Raw genomic sequence first — 22,047 nt, 5'->3', positions numbered from 1 at the left:
TTTTGTGACTTTTTTATATCAGTCCCTTGTCCAAAACACTTTGGTTAGTCTAAGCAGGAATAAATTCAAGAAATTTTAGGCTCTTGTTTTCTACAATGCATGAGAGTTTGATGACAAAGAGGTATTAGTAACTCGTCACTGCGAAACTGAAAAAGGGTACGTAACCAACAAATCATACTACCATATCTGAAGAAAAAGCAGTAGCTAAAAAGAGAAATTATACTAATGCATATATAGTTTACTTGCATGATAATGATGTGTTTTCAGCTATAAAACACTGTTTGCAGTGGTTGGTAAAATTCAGCTAGTGTAATTGTGAGGGATAATGAAATTTTCCATCATCTCCTGATTTTCTGCCACTATTTCACCACTGGCTGATAAACTCACAATGTTTCTAGCTGATATTTTCAAGATTCTTGGAATTAGTGTCCAGTTATGCCCAAGGGTCGTAAAAAGGAATGTCAAGCATGTATTAAAAGGTTCATGATGATAATGGGTTCCATGACCAGTGAAGGTATCATCCGAAGATCTTTCTGTCTTTTTCTTTCCAATCTTCAAATAGAGAAGAAACCAAATTGCACTGTGGTGAAAATTAGCGTGTGCAAAAGTATTCTATTTTAGGTAAAAGATGTGTTGATCATTTGAATGGTCAGTTTTTAGTTTGGAATGAGGAAGTACAATCTAATGAGGGGCTTGAAAGCATTTTAGACACTACAAGAATTTTTTAATGATATTTTGATTATATCAAAACTAGATTTACTGTTCACTTAACTACCAAAAAATTGTTATTATTTTGACGGAGTATCTGATTTGACAAATGGGAATTGTCAAGTGTTTTAGACCTTCCAACTAAAAAACCAAATTCTTGGAGACCCTTGAACCAAAGGTATTTTTGGTTCCGGACCTTGGAGACCCTTGAACTAAGAGTAGGGTTTCATTATTGGTACATCTCTAGGTTTGGGGTTATTAACATGTTTCCTCATGTCCTAGAAATACAAATTCTTAGATAAGATGAAGTAATTTTAGTTAATAATTTCAAGGTATTTTTGGTTCTGGACCTTGGAGACCCTTGAACTAAGATCAGGGTTTCATTATTGGTACATCTCTAGGTTTGGGGTTATTAACATGTTTCCTCATGTCCAAGAAATACAAATTCTTAGATAAGATAAAGTAATTTTAGTTAATACATTGGAACCAAGTAAAGTGGTAAATCTTTATTATTATTGTATTTTTAATTTATTTTTCTTATAAATTTATATTTTCAAGAGAAATTTTAAAATTTTGTTATATATGTAGTGCAATTAGTTAATATTTTGTTTTTAAAGTTTTATAGGTTTTAATTTTTGTTTTATTTCAATTTTTCTCATCTCTCTTTTTTTTTAAACTCTTTAATTTCTGTTTGATATGATAATGTGATTTAATGATGATATTTAAATGATTTTTTTCTGCTTCTTTCTTCTTTTTTCTTTTTACTTGCCCTTTATATTATTTTGAAGATATTATTTAAATATTTATTTTCTTTTAAATATTTTATAATGTGATTTAATGATGATATTTTAATGACTTTTTTCTTCTTCTTTTTTCTTTTTACTTGCCCTTTATATTATTTCGAAGACAATATTTAGATATTTATGCCGTAAGGTGTTTCCCTCTGAAGTGAACTTCCATAAAATCCACCTGTCATTCCCGTGTGTCGTTAGATTATATGTTAGATGATTAGAAGATTGTTAATCGTTCGATCAAGGGAAGGTAGTTGATTGGTTGCAACTGTTCATGATATTTGAAATAGTTGCAAACCCTCGCTTGAATGCTTCTAGATCAGAGCCTAAAAGATTTGCCTGGGGTACCCTTTTCATCTTCTCTGCTCTTGCTTCCCGTGCTGCCTAACAGACCTCTGAAACGGGCTACATTGAATCTCTAGGGCAAATTTTATCCATGGCTTTCTTGAATATAGAAATGAGATCCGAATAAAATAAGGTCAGAGATGAATCGTCTGATGACGATTGCTGCTTCCAAATGGTTTTCTTGATTGAATCTGTCGTCCAAATGGTTTTTGTGATCGAATCTACAGGAGTTGAGGGTGAATCCACCCCAGAGGAAGAAAAGCCATTGAGAAATCCGTTGCCATTGTCAAAAAATTTCTTTAGATTCGTGTTGGGTGTTGTTGAAGACGCCTACGAATTTTCGTCTGCAATTTTTACGCCAGGGGCAACCTTGTGCCTCTGAATGGACCCATTCCATAGTTTGGGTATCTTTTGCATCAGAAAAATGATGCTTTTGCTGGTAACCCAGTTCTTTGTGGTCACCCACTGACAAATTTATGTTCAATTCCTTCAACACTCTCGGATCCTCCAAAAATTAGCCCACCTTCAGCAATTGCAGCCATGCCTCTTATCAACAAGGGAAAATGTCTGAGTAAAGGCACCATAGCTGCCATTGTAGTTGGCGATTTTGCAGGGATAAGCCTCCTTTGCGTAGTTTTTATGTACCGTTACTGGGGAACAAGAAGAAAGAAGGAGTCAGAGGATGGGCCTAATACCAGGAATATTCAGTTGGATGACAATGGAGACTGTTCTTCCAGTTTGGGTAGAGTTGGATGGCTCTGCCTTAAAAAAGTCGATGAGAGCTCAGATGGAAGTGTCTCGGACAATGGATATCAACAGCAAGGAACCTTTGTGACATTAAATGGAGATCTTGACATGGAATTAGATAAGCTACTCAAAGCCTCTACATATATATTGGGTGCCAGTGGTTATACTATATTGTATAAGGCAGTTCTGGAAGATGGGCTGACTTTTGCAGTAACGCGACTTGGTGATGGTGGTTTGGAAAGGTACAAGGATTTTGAAGCAGAAGCTAAAGCAATCGGTAGGGTTAAACATCCCAACATTGTTCGCCTCTGAGCTTTCTATTGGGGTATAGAGGAAAAACTGATGGTTTATGACTACATTCCACATGGAAGCTTGGAAAATGCCTATTATGGTGGGTTCTCTTGTTCTCTTTTTTCCATTTCATGTATATATGCAGGAAATCTCGTTCAATTCGTTTCTGCATGGTTGTTTTTCATTTATTTTTACAAAGATAGCCCTTCAATCACTTGCATATTATGAGTTTCTTAAGGATTCCACGATCTCCCCTCTTTAGCTACTATTGGTAATCACAAGCCTACATATTATGAGTTCTTCTAACCAAACTAATCCTTGGGGCTATCTCTGCTAGATTGTTATCAACTAGCCTTGGTGGCATTTGATATTATAGTGAATTTTCATTTGCTATTATTCCAAATAGTCTGCAGGCTTATTCAGAAGTATTCCACTAGCTTGGTAATTGAACAAGTCCCTGAAATTGAAGCCATCACCAGTAAGGTTGATTTCTCCATGCCTTTTAGAATGACCGTGTATGAAACTGTAGACCTTGAAAGTATTTTCTATATTTTCTGAAGGATACAAACATCGGGAATAAGAAAATGAAGGAAAGTGAAAGTTGAAGGTTGTTTATTCCTTTAGGGTTATTTTTCTGGAGATTCTTACTGGGAAGCCACCTTCAGATAAAGATTTTGCAGCATGGGGTCAAAAATTTGTTGATGACAAGCATCGCCTTTTACACATCATAGATCCTACTCTTCAACCAGAGGTTGAAGGAAGGGAAGAAATCTCAGTGTCTGTGGGGATTGCATTGAATTGTGCTTCTACCTCCCCTCAAAAGAGACCATCAATGAAGCAGGTATTTCATTTTCTAGAAAAAATGCCATCATCCACAATCGATTAACCAATTCTTTCTTCCTATGTAGCATCCTTGCTTTCACATAAGTTGGATAGAGATGAGGACTTACACCCACATTCCATATTCAACAGCTCTACTTAGACGTTGACATAACTCATATAGACACCACTATGATTGGGACTCAACAACATACAAACTCTGTTGTCAACTCAACTGCTTATGAAATGGCCAGAGTCTTCTTAAAAATTTCAATATTTCTACAGTTGAGGATTGTAGCAAAGCTTAGGGGATCAAAATTAACTCCATGCTTATGAGGCATCCGCGTTCTCACAGTTTACTTGCAGCTCATTCTCAGTTTTAATGGGAAGGTGATATATGGTGTATTATTGTTGCAATGGCAGTGGATGGATTTTAATTGCTGGTTGGATGAAAAGAAATTGATGCAAATCAATATTGAAAATTAGATTTATTGGTTCCGCTATAGTTTTGCATATACAAAGAAGAAACTTCTCTTTTTTCAAGTTAGAATATTTATATATACATGTTCATTTGAGCAACAAATGATAATTTATCAAAACCATGAGAATGCTACACAACTTCCTTCATAAGCCTTCTTAGGAAGACCTTGAAATAAGACAAGTGACCCTGTGCTTGTATTTGTATCTTATTCTACATAACGTCTTCTTACTTAGCTGGAGAACAATTAGCTGCAGTATTTATATTAGTTTCTATGGAATGTTTCTGTTGTTATATATTGAAGAGGTCCATTATACCATATTCCTGGTAAGCCATATTTTATTGATGACTGCGTTAATTACTTCAGTTTGGAGACTGAACACATCATAATGACTCAATTAATTACATTACCGTATTGGGATATTGTGTTGCATCATAACAATATGGATTGCATTGATGGGAAAATTAAATTGTATTGTTATTGTTTTGCATATTATGAGTTTCTTATGGATTCCACAATCTCCCCTGTTTAGCTACTATTGGTAATCACAAGCCTACATATTATGAGTTCCTTATGGATTCCACACTTTTCCCCTGTTTAGCTACTGCTGGTAACCACTAGATATTCAATGACATTTGACCCTAAGAATTTCTTGAGCATTTGCACTAAACAATCTTCTAACCAAGCTAGTCCTTCAGACTATCTTTGCTAGATTATTATCAAATAACCTTGGTGGCATTTGATATTATAGTGAATTTTCATTTGCTATTATTCCAAATAGTCTGTAGGCTTATTCAGAAGTATCCCACTGGCTTGCTAATTGCTAAAGTCCTTGAAATTGAAGCCATCACCAGTGAGGCTGATTTCTCCATGCCTTTTAGAATGACGTGTATGAAACTGTAGACCTCGAAAGTCTTTTCTATATTTTCTGAGGGATACAAACACCAGGAATAAGAAAATGAAGGAAAGTGAAAGTTGCAGGTTTTTTTTGGCAGAAGCATCATAGATGTGAATGAAGGTTTTTACATCAAAGAACTAAAGAGCAATTATACAAGATCCCCATCTCTACATAAGCAAGGAGAGCTAGAATATAGAGTTTGGTTCCAACTTCAAGAAATATAACTTTGAAAGTGAAAACAAGAAGTTTAGGAATAGGAATCAACTTTCTGTGATGTGTCAAATTATTTGGGATACTTCATCTTTGTTTCTTCATATAAAAATTTATTAAAGATAAAAATATCAGTGAATCTTGTTCAGATTCTGGATTCTGCAGAGTCTATCCCTGTTTTCATGAAAGGAAGTTTGTTCATGGAAATGTTAAGCCAAGCAACATCCTTCTGGGCTTTGACATGGAGCCATACATAGTAGATTTTGGGCTAGAAAAGCTACTGGACACTGCCAGTGTCAAGTATAGTAGCTCTTCTATCCACCTAAGGAACCTTGAAGGTATATTTTCAGGGAGCAAATGCTCCACTGGCTCTCGTGATAGCCTGCAAACAACACCTGATTTGCTGGGTAGTCCAGGTACATCCTGTTAGCGCTCAAATCTGCCTCAGGCTAAGGAACGAGAAACTTGAGGCAACATCATACCACTCTCAGCCTCGTAGCTAGCCCTACGAGGACAGGAGAGGGCTCTCTCCGGGTCTATCTCGGCAAAAGGTTTTCAGAGGGGCTGAGATGACCAATAAAGAATATTGATCTTAGGCTAGATATTAAGTGCAGAGGTTTAAAGGTGATTTTTTTTTGGATTTTTGTTGAATCAAAGGGAAAAGCAATTTTGGGTGTGGGAATGAGACACAGTTTCTGCAGAGGTCTGATTAGAGCAAGGTAGGCAATTGTTTTGATGCTTTTAAAGTGATGAGGTGAATAGATCAGATAGGTGAGGAGCTAAGGAGAGCAAGCAAGCGCAAGGGTTCTCCTTAAACTGAAGAAAACATGGAAAATTAAACAAATTTAAAGGCAGAGCATAGCAAATTTATGGATTCTACCTTAACACTTCATTTGTTCAATTGCAGAAGATGAGAGAGGGAAATTGATACACATAACAAACTTACAAGTACTGAAAGAAGCACACCATCAAGACATAAAGCCACAAGAATTCCAAATAGTGCTGCAAATCCCTGGTCTTCCCTTTGCCAAAATGTTGAAGTAAAATGTACAATAAAGTCTCAAAGCCTCCTCCCAAAGAGTCCAACCATGAAAATGACTAAGAAAATACATAATATAGGCAAGCTAACACATTCCCTTGCCTCTAGGGGTCGAGCTCATCATCCTAGGAGCTGTTTCAACCAATTCTAAACAAAGCACTATAATACAGGCAGTCAAAACAACTTGCCTCTATAAGCTAGGAAACCAATTCGTTCATTAAATGTTTGCTATTTTATGAATGAATCATCTAGAATAGGTAAATAAGTGTCAAGTCAACATAAAATTACATTAATTACATCAAGGAGGGTGAAAAATCCCATCACAAGTAGAACACTGGTCAAAACTGGGCGATTTCCTGAGCTGGAAGGTGCAAAATGTGCAAAAAAATCCTGATGCGTAGCGCGCCTGAGCCCTACGCGTAGCGCACCTTTGAACCTACTTTTGGGGCACTTCTCGGCATCCAAATTGAGCTCAGGCTGGCTTGTTGGAAAGCCCTGGATGTCTACTTTCTAACCCAAGTGGAATTTTCCAATTTGATGCCCATTTTCCCCTCCAAAAGTGCATTCTCCCAAGGCTGCTACCTATGTGTCCAAAAAGGGGCAGTGAGGTCATTTTTTGCATGTTTTTTGACCTTTTGGGGACCCAAACCTTGATGAAATGCCTTGGAAGTGGTTGAGTAGATGTATTTCATCATGAAAAATCCAAAAATGCAAACCTTTCGTGATTTGAACCTCCCAATCTTTAGGGTAGCGCGTGGCGCGCTACGCGTTGAGCCCAAAAACCTGTTTTTTACATAAAAATTTCAAAATTGACAAAATTTTCCCCAAATTTCTTGAAATTTGGGCTGGGGGTCCCCAATCAATTACTATGCTCAGTCAAAGAGGCTTCGGCCAAAATTTGGACTAGATCGGGCCTTTTCCGCCGTATTAGTGCCTTACTCAATCGCCTCTTAAGGATCTTAATTTTTGCTTTGCAAACATGCATGCGGGCCCAGTAATGATTCTTCATGTGACGAAGCAAGTCTTTGTCTCTATTGGCTTTCGCCAACAGCCCCTCCAAGTGTCGGTTGACCTTCTCAAGCACAAATTGTCGCACAACAGGTGTCAAGTCACCCGGTCTTTTACGGGCCAACCTACGGTCTTCACGGATTCGTTCCATCTCTATAAGTGTGTGCTCGTCCTCTAACTGTTTATTGCGCTGCTCTAGATACCTGATATATGAAGCTATCTCATCATGACTAGTGACAAAACCTGATGGCTCACCTGAAGGCCTCTCCTCATGCTTGGGCTTCTTGCCCTTATCCTGTACCTGCGGTGCTGCTGTCGAAAGTGAGGCCCCTTCCACACAAGGTGGAGATAACACTCGCTATGCTGATGAAGTCAATGAGACCCCTTCCACCTCGGGTGGAGATAGTACTCGTCGTGTAGATGCAAATAAGGTCTTGTGTCCTCGCTAATATGTCACACATGCTGGAGTGCTGACATGCTCTATCTCAGGAATATCAAACTGATGTGAAGGCCCTCCCTCATCATGAACAATCTCAGGAGGTGGCTGTGGCGCTGTGAAGAGGTCACGAGAAATAAATCCTCCCAAGTAATGCCCTGTTGTGCCAACTGATGCATCACTATGATTTTGATCAATGCATAATGATAGATGCTTTTATGTTGATGTGCTGGGCTCTTCCTTTGTACTAAAGGCACCATCCTCTCTATGTTGCGACACATGAAAAATGGAATGTTCATCATACGTACCCTTGTAAAATGCATCAACAAACGGACATGGTACGCATAGAGACGTGAGAATCTGCCCTCGCAACTGAAATATCGAATGATGAGTTTCATCAATGGTGCATACTCATCCCTTAGGAATCTGAAAGGAAAAACTGCAGTTAAGTGTCTTACACATCCGGGCTTAATATATGGCTCATAGTGAAATCTGTCTAACTGCTGGCGTTTACTCCATTCCTCCCCTACATTTGGTATCCCAGTGGCCTGAGCAATAGTCTCGAGTGACAAGGTGAAATTGACTCCGGAAAGGTTTACATGACCATCCTGCAAATGTAGAACAAATAAATGGACTAGTTCCCGATGATGCTGGATTTGTGAGATCTTCTCACATTATTCAAAACATGATAGATATCGAAAACAGTCCATTGCAAGTGGACAAGCTTGCAATTGAGCCAAAGAGGTAGGTTCCTCCCTGACATGCCGACCACCTTTTCCACCTTTGTGATACCTCCTTGGCACACTTACTTCTGGTGTAGAATCACTATCATAATCCTACTCATAAGCTGACTCGGTCTCTGACATGTTATATATGCTGATATACAACTGTGTGCAAAATTTGACTGTAGAATTTTTCTTGCTCTCAAAATGTTGTGACCAAGGGGACACAAATATACAAGGGAAATGTTAGGAAAGGGGAAACATTAGGGAAATGGGGATAATGGAAATAAAACAAGGAATTTAGGGAAGGGAAGGGACATGAAAATCTTGAAGTTTTAGGGTTTGGGATGAGGTAGGGTATGAAAATATGTTTGTAGTAGAAGGGAGGGGTTTAGGATTTGAGGGAGAATAGTGTAGGGTTTTAGGAGGAATTATTGGGGAAAATATTGGTAAATATAGGGGATGGGGAATCAAAAGGAAATAGGAAAATGAGAACCTTGGTTAACATTTACTTTTGAAACCCTACAGCAATCTTGGCAATTAAATCCTTACAGAAAATTAATTGACAAGGAGGGTTTTTATACTTGGTTTTCCATGGCAAATATATCATAATCTCTTATATAAACCGTCCAAAAACCAAGAACAAGCCGTGAATGTAAGCCTACCTGTGATTTGATGCTTGAGAAGAGGCGTTATAGTGATTTCTGGCCAAGTTCTGGGCATACACTTCAATGCTTAGCGCGCCTCACCCAACACGCCGCACGCCCCTGATGCATAGCGCCCGTGCAAAATTACACTGAAAATTTCGGCCTAATGCATAGCGCGCCACCGATGCGTAGCGCGCCCAACCTGATGCATAGCGTGCCTTGGAAACAACCCGATTTGCCCTCAAATTCACAAAATCTCCTTAACACATTGCTCTTTGCTTTTGGAATGTAGAATGGGTTGCAAATGAGGAGAAATATCTTCATATAGACTCCTTGTTGATTTTTGCTTAACCCAAAACCCATTTTCTTATGTTTGGCTGTTGACACTTTTTGAAAATTAATAGGCTTTGACCTTTTTGATTTCCCCTTTAAAATTGGTTGAAATAATGATTTTCTCTGATAATTTTTGCAGTGATAGCTCTGATATGCTCTGGCAAAGGAGACCGAGGCTGCACTTGAACGATTTGAAGAACTCAAAATTTTGACAATTTTTACAAAAATGAGATGGCGACTTATCTTCAAAACAGAGTTTTGAAGAGAAGTCCTAATTCAGTTGTACAATGATGAAAATTATTGAAGTGATGATCTATCAAAGACATCCCTCTGGCCTGCTGGTCTTCTAAGACTTTTTCAAAACAAAATTGACTCAACCCTAGACCTAAGACCTAAAAATTTAAAACATGATTGTAAATGACCTTTGAAGACTTATTTTAATAAACAGGCCTGAACCAGCAGTGCCAAGAACGAGGGGAATGAATGACACAACCCACTCCATCAGAGTTATGGCATGCCTAACGAAATGCAACTGATCAAAACTGGTGGGACACCTAATCATGAAATGGAAAAGAGCTTTGATCTCTGGTGGAGGGATAACTAGACCGTCTCTAACATTGGCTCCAATGGGGATGGTAGCTCCTTGGAGATGCCAAGAACCGTAGATCCTTGTAAGAGCTAGACAGTGCCTTCATTCATTGGGAGATGGAGTCATTATTTTCGACACAAAAACTTGAGAAAAACCAAAAACTGCTTTGACCAAACTACACTCAAAACTAAAAGATTTGAACAACTGACTTGACAAACTTAGACTAACTAACCTTCATTTTCAGAATTATAGCCTTCACCTCGGGCCCCAGACTGAAAATGATAAGTTAGTTTACATGTACAATAGAATAAAAGTAAAATGATATGTACAATGATGATGAAATGAGCAGAAAATACTCATAAGTAATATCTCTTTAACAGCCGAACATTAATCGGCCCTCCAGGACATTCATCTCCATTCATTTCTTTGAGAAGAAAAGCGTTCTGACCACGATATGCTGCAATCTTATAAGGACCCTTCCATAAATTGTCAAATTTGTCGTGCTTTCCTTTGTCTTCATGTCAAGCATCCCATCTCAAAACTACCTCATCTAGCTGAAATGTGTCCGCCTTTTCTTTCCGGTCATATATCTTTTTGATGTGCTCCTGTAACTTGCAAGTGTTTTGAAATACCTCCTCCCATGTATGTTGTAAATGAATCATTTGATTAATCCTTCTCTACATAGGATCTTCCTCACTACCCTCTTCTTGAAGCAATTTGACTACCGGGACAGCAAGTGAAGTTGGAAAAATCGTGTCTATTCCGTACACCAACTCAAAAGGAGACATGCCAATAGACTTTTTCTGACTCACCCTATCAACCCATAGTGCATTTATCAACTTCTTGTGCCAGCCCTTTTTACTGATTTCCAACAATTTGTTAATGATATTGACCAAAGATTTATTAGATGACTCCGCCAATCCATTTCCTTGAGGATGATATGCGATTGAATGTCCCAAGATGATGTTGTACTTATAACAAAACTCAATCATCCTTTTTGACTTAAATGTTGCTGCCTTATCTGTGATTAACTTACTTGGGCATCCAAAACGTAACAAAATATTGGTTTCAAGAAAAGAGATAATTACCCCATCTGTGGCTTGTCGAGTAGGAATTGCTTCATTCCATTTTGTGAAGTAGTCTGTGGCTGCCAATATCCATCGATGCTGTCCTGATGATGCCGGATGAATTTCCCTGATGAAATCCAATCCCCACTACTGAAATGGTGCTCTGACCTCAATTGGTTTGAGAGGCAATGGCTGTAGTTTTTTCTTCCCTTCGAAAATTTGGCATTCATGACAATTCTTAACAGCCTTATATACATCTGAAAATAATGAAGGCCAATAATAACCTGCCCTTAGAATCTTGTTCGCAGTGGTTTTCCAAAACAGATGGCCTCCACAGTCACCTCTATGAAAGTCTTCCACAACTCTTTTGGCTTCCTCCTCTACCAAACAATTCAATAACATTCCACCGGGGCCTTTCCAATATAATGCAGAATTTAGTATGCAGAATTTTGTAGCTTTCAATTTCAATGTTCTACTTTTGTTTCTAGGCATTCCGAGAGGTGAAGACAAATGCTGAAGTACGTATAAAATGTCAGCATACCAAGGAGAAGAAAGAGACATTTCAGATACCTGAACGGATGAATTCTCCTCATCTTCGTCAGACATGGCAGCAATCAAATTTATGTCTAGAACTTGCAAATTCGTTTTAGCCATTAACTTGGCGAGTCCTTGACCTTTGATCAGCTTGGTTGGTTTAATCTCCACATCATACTCTAGTAACACAGCAATCCACTTACCCCGCCTGCCCTCTGGATCTGCCTGTACTAAAATATCTTTAACTGCTGCATTAGGAACATAAGCTAGAACATGGGAATGCAATAAATACACACGGAAATCTTTCAAGGCCTTTACAAGTGCAAGTTCTTGATTTTCAATGATGTTATATTTTAATGCTCCATCTCTTATAATCCGACTGAAAAAAGCAATGGGCTTTTCAACAACTTCCCTCTTCTGCATTAATACAGCGGCCAAAGTGTGCTCAGAAGCAAATGAGAACAAAATAAAATCCTGAGTGTAGTCTAGGATGATCAAAATAGGAGCTGAAGAAAGAGCTAACTTCACTAAATTAAATGATTTCACCGCCTCTTCGGTCCACTTTACCTGACTGTCCTTTTTCAGCATGCTCATGTTTTCTCTAAGATGCTCTGCTAGATTTGGAATGAAGCGACGCAGAAAATTCAGTTTACCATTGAAGGACTATATTTATTTTTTGTTCCGGGGCTGTTCAATTTGCTGAATGGCTTCAACACGTGCAGGGTCAATACGGATGCCATCTTTAGATATGATGTGGCCAAGAAGCTTGCCCTCCTCCATGGCGAAAAGACTCTTTTTCGGATTCAGCGAAATGCCATATTTTCTGCACTTTTGGAAAACAACTTTCAAATGATACAAATGTTCCTCATCAAAATTTGAAAACACGATTAAGTCATCCAGATAAACAACCAAAAACACATCTTTCTCATTGGCGAAAGCCACGTCCATTGCGCGTTGAAAGGTGGCGCCTGCATTTTTCAAACCAAACGGCATCTTTGCATAATGAAACGTTCCCCATGGAGTGGTGAATACTGTCTTGTCACGATCATCTTCATGTACTAAAATCTGATTGTATCCGGAATAGCCGTCGAGTAGTGACATCCTTGATGCTCCAACTACTCGCTGTAATATATGGTCCATTTTGGGCAGCGGATAATTGTCTTTTAAGGATACCTTATTCAAATTTCTAAAGTCAATACATAAACGGATCTCACCTGTTTTCTTCCTTACGGGTACCAAGTTTGATATCCAATCTGAAAATCGGATAGGCACAATAATTCCTGACTTATACAATCTGTTTACCTCTTTTTCAATTGATGGCAGCAGCTTCGGATTGATTCTCCTCAACTTTTAATGAAAAGGCTTCTGATTTGGCTTAATAGGAATAGTATGCTGAATGATATTTGTGTCATATGTTTTCAGATCTGAGTAATCCCATGCAAAAACATTAGAAAATGAAGACAACAATCTGATATACTCTTCTTTTACCTTTGGTGACAATGACTTTGATAGCTTTACCATCTTGGGATTCTCAGCTGTCCCAATGTTTACCTCTTCAACACCTTTTTCAGTCGGTCTTAATGTCAGTTTGCGGGCCACATCATCTTGGTCAAACAGCTCCTCTAAAGGAATCAATCCCTTAGGAATAATGTTATCTTCAAGTTGCAGCACGTCCATTTTATTTACTTGTTTATTATCACTACCATCATCATGTTCAGTATCTATTGAGGTATCTTTGAACTTACCCTTATTTTGCAGAAACTGATTGATCTCTTCATCATCTTGAAAGACCTGCCAACACTGTTGATTGTCTGGGATGGTGGGACGATGTTTCACATGAATCTCAAACTTGTTGCTACAATTCATCGGAATTTTTAAATTGCTTGCTGCTTTAGCAAGTCCATCAGCAACACCATTGTGTATGTGAGGCACACATGTCAAGGTATGATCAGAAAATAACTTCAAAATATCTAAGACTGCATTTCGATATGCCCTCATACGAGGATGCTTGGCCTGAAACTCACCCTTAACTTGCTTTATCACCAACTCGGAATCACCATAGACTGCAATCTTCTTCGCTTTAAGCTTTCTAAGAATCTTAAGGCCAGCAATGAGAGCCTCATATTCTGCCTCATTATTTGAACAGTCAAATGCTAGTTTATAGGAACACACTCTCACCTTGCTTGGAACTTTGTCTTGAGCGGAAAAGGGACTTCGAATCCACACACTAATACTAGCACCATCACTACCTACTGCGCCATCAAAATCCATGGTCCAAAGACCATCTTCATCTTCTTCCAAGTGTTGAAATTGTGTTAGCTCTGTTTTTTCTGTTTGCTGCCCCTTATCCTGAGCTGATTGCTCCATAGTAGCTGGCTTTTCTCCTTTTTCCTTTTGCAGAACTTCTCTGAAATTTTCAGTGATCTCTGGTATATCTTCCGCCTGAACTAACTGACTATCTAGATCATTAAAACTATCAGCAAATAAAACAAATGACTCCAAATATGTATGTACATAATTTACAGGATGATTGATTGGCTTCTCTTTGCTGGTTATCATGTATTTCATCTTTTGCTCTCGATATAGCTTTCTCATTTGACCGAAGACTGGAATTGTAGCATAAGAAAAGTCTAACTGTAGAGTACCCTTCAACTTAGCCCCCCAAGATCTTGAAAGTAGCATACCAAAACGTGGAGGAATGTCCACCTCAACCACATCCATCAAGGCATTCTTCGCTGGGATTTGGTCTAAGCTAACAACCAAATCTTTGATGAGCCCGATACATCTTACACGGCTGGAATCAAATGAATACAAATCATGATATTTCCTTGTAATGTCTAACCCCAGCTTCTCCATGATCGCCTTTGGCATCAAATTGTGCGAAGCACCCGAATCGAACATAGCATTGTGCAAAACATATTCATGCAATCTCAAACTGATATAAAAGGGAGGAACATCACTGTCGGGGGACTCACCATCCAATGCTGGCCCAAATATCAATTTTGGCTGATCATCTTCAACGTTCACCGTGTCAAACATGGGATCAAAATTCAGAATTTTAGAGACTTGACCTTGGTAGCTGCTGTTTTTCATGATTTCAGTCAAAGGAATAGATACTTTTAATTTGGAAATTTCATTTTCCAAACTAAATGCTGAAACTTTGTCGACTTCTTTGACCGAAACTTCCCTCCTATCTTTGATTACACTTGGCTGATTTGTCTTTTCTGCTACTAATATCTTGCTAGTTGTGGGATCAATTGTCTCCTTTCCTTTTCTATGTGGTATCAGTGAATCCGTCTTTGGTGTTGTAGCTTCTTTTCTTTTCTGAATCGGATTGATAGGCACATCTCGGTTCCTCAATGAATACTGCTTCTGTCGAGAGGACAAGGCATTCAAATATCCTCTTTGGTAATCATCTAAATCTGCATCATTAGCTAAGATAAAATCTTCATCTTGCTGGGTGCCTGAACTTTCTCCATACTCTTCTTCTTCAGTGATGTAAATGGGCAGATCATCAGGAGTAAAGAAGTGATTTTGGTCCCCTACTACATCAGCATCTTCATCTGAATCTTGACTCACAAAATTATGCAAAAGAGGAGCCTTGATCGGTTGCTGGGCTGCTGGCTCTTGTATTCTTGGTTCACGCTGCTTAATTCTGAACTGAGGTTGTTGCTGGCCACGGTAATTTGGATTACGAATCTGCGGTTCTGATTTTTCAAGGTTGATTCTTTTGAACATTTTTTCCATCTCACGAAGCCAAGGCGGTTCTGATGTAGATTCTTCCTTTATAGTCACTCTTTTCTCTGCCTTCAACCGTGCTCTCTTGTCATTCAGATTTGCCTCAACATTAACAGCAATCTCTTGCATATCTTCTAAAGTAGGCGGATCTCTATCCCATAAAGAATAAGCCATCTCCGGATCAAAACCATCCGGGAATTTGAGAAGAGCCGATTTTCTAGATGGCCTTAAATCATCTGGAATAGCATTATAAACTGTATTGAACCTGATAATATAGTCTTGGACAGACTCATCATGATTGCATTTGATATTATTGTACTCGGCATTGATCTGAAGTGGATCCTTTCTGAGTTCCCAACGATCTAGAAACTGTCTCTGAAGTTCAGCCAATGTAGGTATACTTCTGGCTCCCAAGCCTCTGAACCATTTTCTTACCTCTCCTCCGAATGTTTGCACAAACAACCACATAGTTACATCCTCCTCATCAATCTCATATAAATCACAAAAATTTTCCATTTTGTCTATGTGCTGCTGAGCGGACACACTTTGAGGAGTGCCATCAAATAAAGGAATCTTACTCTGATAATCCGTGGGCATATCATGCAAATCTTGAGGAAGAGTGAGAGGAGCAAACCGAGCAGCCATTGCTCTAGGCGGATTTGGTCTGGGAGTAGTTGGTGGAGTAGATGTAACTGAAGTATGAGGAGTATGAGGTGGTTTATGCGAAGGAGGAGCAATGTGGGATGAAGGAGGGGAATTAGCTGCAGATTCTGAATAAGTAATTATAGGTTGCACAAGAATGGTGGGAATGAAAGGCGGTTCGTTGGGATTTTTCGAAGCAAAAGCCGTGACAGCAGATCCAATATTCGCAGATGCAGCTTCTAAGAAATCAGCAATATTTGCAACCTAAATGCCACTCTGAAGGTGCCTCAAGATAAAATTTTCAATTAATTTATTATGTTTTTCAACTTTAAGAGCTGCAGCAAAGTCAGGATTTGGAACGAGAGAATCAAGTGCACTTTCGGATTGAGTTTTAAACAGCGACAATTCAAATTTCTCCTCAGAATCAAGTTCTTCAAGATACTCAAAAATTGCAGGACATGAATGAGATTTAACCAAGGGAGTCGCCGAGCTTTCTTGACGAAGGAATTTTCGAATAAAGTTTGGATTTTCATAAATAGGAGGTGGATTCAGATCTTGATTAGCTCTCATATGTCTTTTTGAAGCCAGTGTGGAATTGTTCGGAACAATCAAAGGGCCACAATAAATCTCAGCCTATGAATTTGCTAGACTCAATCATCCAAGGTCTAGAACCAACAAAGTACTGGGGTGATTTGCAAAACAAGTTTCACAAGCTAACCGGAGATTGACTGAAGCAGCGTTTATCTACTTTCGCTAATGCAAAGCAAAAGCGTTTCGAAGGCTACCTGGCATAACTTCAGGCTCCGTCTAAGACTTGTGAAACAAACTCATCAGCAAGCAAACCATTAAGATTTCGTTCCCCAGTATGGTCGCCACTATGTTAGCGCTCAAATCTGCCTCACGCTGAGGAAGGCGAAACTTGAGGCAACATCATACCACGCTCAGCCTCGTAGCTAGCCCTACGAGGACAGGAGAGGGCTCTCTCCGGGTTTATCTCGGCAAAAGGTTTTTAAAGGGGCTGAGATGACCAATAAGGAATACTGATCTTAGGGTAGATATTAAGTGCAGAGGTTTAAAGGTGATTTTTTTTTGGATTTTTGTTGAATCAAAGGGAAAAGCAATTTTGGGTGCGGGGATGAGACACAGTTTCTGCAGAGGTCTGATTGGAGCAAGGTAGGCAATTGTTTTGATGCTTTTAAAGTGATGAGGTGAATAGATCAGACAGGTGAGGAGCTAAGGAGAGCAAGCAAGTGCAAGGGTTCTCCTTAAACTGAAGAAAACATGGAAAATTAAACAAATTTAAAGGCAGAGCATAGCAAATTTATGGATTCTACCTTAACACTTCATTTTTTCAATTGTAGAAGATGAGAGAGGGAAATTGATACACATAGCAAACTTACAAGTACTCAAAGAAGCACACCATCAAGACATAAAGCCACAAGAATTCCAAATAGTGCTGCAAATACCTGGTCTTCCCTTTGCCAAAATGCTGAAGTAAAATGTACAATAAAGTCTCAAAGCCTCTTCCCAAAGAGTTCAACCATGAAAATGACTAAGAAAATACATAATATAGGCAAGCTAACACATTCCCTTGCCTCCAAGGGTCGAGCTCATCATCCTAGGAGCTGTTTCAACAAATTCTAAACAAAGCACTATAATCTAGGCAGTCAAAACAACTTGCCTCTATAAGCTAGGAAACCAATCCATTCATTAAATGTTTGCTATTTTATGAATGAATCATCTAGAATAGGTAAATAAGTGTCAAGTAAACATAAAATTACATTAATTACATCAGGGAGGGTGATAAATTCCATTACAAGTAGAAAACTGGTCAAAACTGGGCGATTTCCTGAGCTGGAAGGTGCAAAATGTGCAAAAAATCCTGAAGCGTAGCGCGCCTGAGCCCTACGCGTAGTGTGCCTTTCCACCTACTTTTGGGGCACTTCCCGGCATCCAAATTGAGCTCAGGTTGGCTTGTTGGAAATCCCTAGATGTCTTCTTTACAACCCAAGTGGAATTTTCCTATTTGATGTCCATTTGCCCCTCCAAAAGTGCATTCTCCCAAGGTTGCTACCTGTGTGTCCAAAAAGGGGCAGTGAGGTCATTTTTTGCATGTTTTTTGACCTTTTGGGGACCCAAACCTTGATGAAATGCCTTGGAAGTGGCTGAGCAGATGTATTTCATCATGAAAAATCCAAAAATGCAAACCTTTCGTGATTTGGACCTCCCAATCTTCAGGGTAGCGCGTGGCGCGCTACGCGTTGAGCCCATAAACTTGTTTTTTACATAAAAATTTCAAAATTGACAAAATTTTCCCCAAATTTCTTGAGGTTTGGGTTGGGGGTCCCCAATCAAGTACTATGCTCAGTCAAAGAGGCTTCGGCCAAAATTTGGAGTGGATCGGGCCTTTTCCGCCGTTTTAGTGCCTTGCTCAATCGCCTCTTAAGGATCTTAATTTTTGCTTTGCAAACATGCATGCGGGCCCAGTAATGATTCTTCATGTGACGAAGCAAGTCTTTGTCTCTATTGGCTTTCGCCAACAACCCCTCCAAGTGTCGGTTGACCTTCTCAAGCACAAATTTCCGCGCCACAGGTGTCAAGTCACCCGGTCTTTTACGGGCCAACCTACGGTCTTCACGGATTCGTTGCAGCTCTATAAGTGTGTGCTCATCCTCTAACTGTTTATTGCGCTGCTCTAGATACCTGATATATGAAGCTGTCTCATCATGACTACTGACAAAACCTGATGGCTCACCTGAAGGCCTCTCCTCATGCTTGGGCTTCTTGCCCTTATCCTGTACCTGCGGTGCTGCTGTCGAAAGCGAGGCCCCTTCCACATGAGGTGGAGATAACACTCGTTGTGCTGATGAAGTCAACGAGACCCCTTCCACCTCGGGTGGAGATAGTACTCGTCGTGTAGATGCAAATAAGGCCCTGTGTCCTCGCTAATATGTCACACATGCTGGAGTGCTGACATGCTCTATCTCAGGAATATCAAACTGATGTGAAGGCCCTCCCTCATCATGAACAATCTCAGGAGGTGGCTGTGGCGCTGTGAAAAGGTCACGAGAAATAAAATCCTCCCAAGTAATGCCCTGCTGTTCCAACTGATGCATCACTATGATTTTGATCAATGCATAATGATAGATGCTTTTATCTTGATGTGCTGGGCTCTTACTTTGTACTAAAGGCACCATGCTCCCTATGTTGCGATACATGAAAAATGGAATGTTCATCATACGTACCCTTGCAAAATGCATCAACAAACGGACATGGTATGCGTAGAGACGTGAGAATCTGCCCTCACAACTGAAATATCGAATGATGAGTTTCATCAATGGTGCATACTCATCCCTTAGGAATCTTAAAGGAAAAACTGCAGTCAAGTGTCTTACACATCCGGGCTTAATATATGGCTCATAGTGAAATCGGTCTAACTGCTGGCGTTTACTCCATTCCTCCCCTACATTTGGTATCCCAGTGGCATGAGAAATAGTCTCAAGTGACAAGGTGAAATTCACTCCGGCAAGGTTTACATGACCATCCTGCAAATATAGAACAAATAAACGAACTAGTTCCCGATGATGCTGGATTTGTGAGATCCGCTCACAGTATTCAAAACATGATAGATACCGAAAACAGTCCATTGCAAGTGGACAAGCTTGCAATTAAGCCAAAGAGGTAGGCTCCTCCCTGACATGCCGACCACCTTTGCCACCTTTGTGATACCTCCTTGGCACACTTACTTCTGGTGTAGAATCACTATCATAATGTTGCTCATAAGCTGACTCAATCTCTCACATGTTATATAAGCTAATATACAACTGTGTGCAAAATTTGACTGTAGACTTTTTCCTTCTCTGAAAATGCTGTGACCAAGGGGACACAAATATACAAGGGAAATGTTAAGAAAGGGGAAACATTAGGGAAATGGGGACAATGGAAATAAAACAAGGAATTTAGGGAAGGGAAGGGACATGAAAATCTTGAAGTTTTAGGGTTTGGGATGAGGTAGGGTATGAAAATATGTTTGTAGTAGAAGGGAGGGGTTTAGGATTTGAGGGAGAATAGTGTAGGGTTTTAGGAGGAATTATTGGGGAAAATATTGGTAAATATAGGGAATGGGGAATCAAAAGGAAATAGGAAAATGAGAACCTTGGTTAACATTTACTTTTGAAACCCTACAGCAATCTTCGCATTTAAATCCTTACAGCAAATTAATGGACAAGGAGGGTTTTTATACTTGGTTTTCCATGGCAAATATATCATAATCTCTTACATAAACCGTCCAAAAACCAAGAACAAGCCGTGAATGTAAGCCTACCTGTGATTTGATGCTTGAGAAGAGGCGTTTTAGTGATTTCTGGCCAAGTTCTGGGCATACACTTCAATGCGTAGCGCGCCTCACCCAACACGCTGCGTGCCCCTGATGCGTAGCGCCCATGCAAAATTACACTGAAAATTTCGGCCTGATGCATAGCGCGCCACCGATGCGTAGCGCGCCAAACCTGATGCGTAGCGCGCCTTGGAAATAGCCCAATTTGCCCTCAAATTCACAATATCGCCTTAACACAATGCTATTTGCTTTTGGAATGTAGAATGGGTTGCAAATGAGGAGAAATATCTTCATATAGACTCCTTGTTGATTTTTGCTTAACCCAAAACCCATTTTCTTATGTTTGGCTGTTGACACTTTTTGAAAATTAATAGGATTTGACCTTTTTGATTTCCCCTTTAAAATTGGTTGAAATAATGATTTTCTCTGATAATTTTCGCAGGGATAGCTCTGATATGCTCTGGCAAAGGAGACCGAGGCTGCACTTGAACGATTTGAAGAACTGAAAATTTTGACAATTTTTACAAAAATGAGATGGCGACTTATCTTCAAAATAGAGTTTTGAAGAGAAGTCCTAATTCAACTGTACAATGATGAAAATTATTGAAGTGATGATCTATCAAAGACATCCCTCTGGCCTACTGGTCTTCTAAGACTTTGTCAAAACAAAATTGACTCAACCCTAGACCTAAGACCTAAAAATTTAAAACATGATTGTAAATGACCTTTGAAGACTTATTTTAATAAACAGGCCTGAACCAGCAGTGCCAAGCACGAGGGGAATGAATGACACAACCCACTCCATCAGAGTTATGGCATGCCTAACGAAATGCAACTGATCAAAACTGGTAGGACACCTAATCATGAAATGCAAAAGAGCTTTGATCTCTGGTGGAGGGATAACTAGACCGACTCTAACACATCCAAGAACTTTGTATCTCCTTACCAAGCCCCAGAGGCATTGAAAACTCTCAAACACAACCAAAAGTGGGATTTTTATTCCTTTTGGGTTATATTTATGGAGATTCTTACTCGGAAGCTACCATCAGATAAGGATTTTGCAGCATGGGGTCAAAACTTTGTTGATGACAAGCATTGCCTTTTGCGCATCATAGATCCTACTCTTCGACCAGAGGTTGAAGGAAGGGAAGAAATCTCAGTGTCTTTGGGGATTGCATTGAATTGTGCTTCTGCTTCCCCTCAAAAGAGAACATCAATGAGGGAGGTATTGCTTTTTCTAGAAAAGAATGCCATCATCCACAACCGATTAACCAACTCTTTCTTCCTATGTAGCATCCTTGCTTTGACATAAGTTGGATAGAGATGAGGACTTACACCAACATTCCATATTCAACAGCTCTACTTAGACATTGACATAACTCATATAGACACCTCTATGATTGGGACTCAGCAATAGACAAACTCTGTTGTCAACTCAGCTGCTTATGAAATGGCCAGAGTCTTCTTAAAAATTTCAATATTTAGACCGATAGGGCTTCCTTTGAGTGAGCTTTTCGTCTACACTTTGTTTCTATGTTTGACAACTGGTGTGCACCTTCAATTGGCATATGGTTGACATCTGTTGTGCAACTTCATTTTTGTTTCTCCTCTTCAGCTTTCTGCTCTTCCTGTTTTCTTCCACGACCATTTATGTTCCTCCTGTTTCCG

General features: G+C 39.4%; 1 pseudogene; it reads left to right on the top strand.

The window, feature by feature from the left end:
• The first annotated feature begins 2,046 nt into the window (after positions 1-2,046).
• LOC149226153 (putative LRR receptor-like serine/threonine-protein kinase At4g37250) lies at positions 2,047-21,691 on the top strand (annotated as a pseudogene).
• The last annotated feature ends 356 nt before the right edge of the window (positions 21,692-22,047 follow it).

Source organism: Pinus tabuliformis, chromosome J, assembly GCF_031772625.1.
Source record: "Pinus tabuliformis cultivar Carrire ecotype Pingquan chromosome J, CPIR1, whole genome shotgun sequence".
NCBI classification, from domain to species: Eukaryota; Viridiplantae; Streptophyta; class Pinopsida; order Pinales; family Pinaceae; genus Pinus; species Pinus tabuliformis.
The sequence above is the reverse complement of the archived record's forward strand: the minus strand, read 5'-3'. Positions and strand labels throughout refer to the sequence as shown.